Genomic DNA, 517 nt, shown 5'->3' with positions numbered 1-517 from the left:
ATGGTCACACAACTAGAGACTACTTTATCCAAGCTCCTTTGCTGCAAATGCCATAGGACAAAGTTCCTTGCCAGGAAACATGAGGGGAAGTGAGGTGTGCAACTTTGCCCTCACTTTCTTGCTCTGGGCTTACCTCCTTTTCACGTCCTGTGAGCTGGAGCACAGACATATTCGAGACCGAGCTGGACCGTGGGAGGAGGACCATGCCCTAGGACGTGGTAGAGCAACAAGATACAAGAACACGGTCCCTTGATAACTGAGTGGAGTGGAACCACTCTACCAACCTGGCTGCTCGACTGGAAGCGTGCATCTACTTTTTTAATCCATTGTATTTCAGAGTATCTTTAATACAGAAGCAGATTTGTCATCTAAATTATGATACTTTATGGACAAATACCTCAATCCAAGAAAAAATATTAAGGCAAGATGTTAAATAATTTTGATAATAAGGTGAGGACTAGTAAGAAAGGCTTTAAGTTATGTTCATGTTTATATTTTTATATCTTTATTCCTTTCT

Source organism: Equus caballus, chromosome 18, assembly GCF_041296265.1.
Source record: "Equus caballus isolate H_3958 breed thoroughbred chromosome 18, TB-T2T, whole genome shotgun sequence".
Taxonomy (NCBI): domain Eukaryota; kingdom Metazoa; phylum Chordata; class Mammalia; order Perissodactyla; family Equidae; genus Equus; species Equus caballus.
This window is presented reverse-complemented; position numbering follows the sequence as displayed.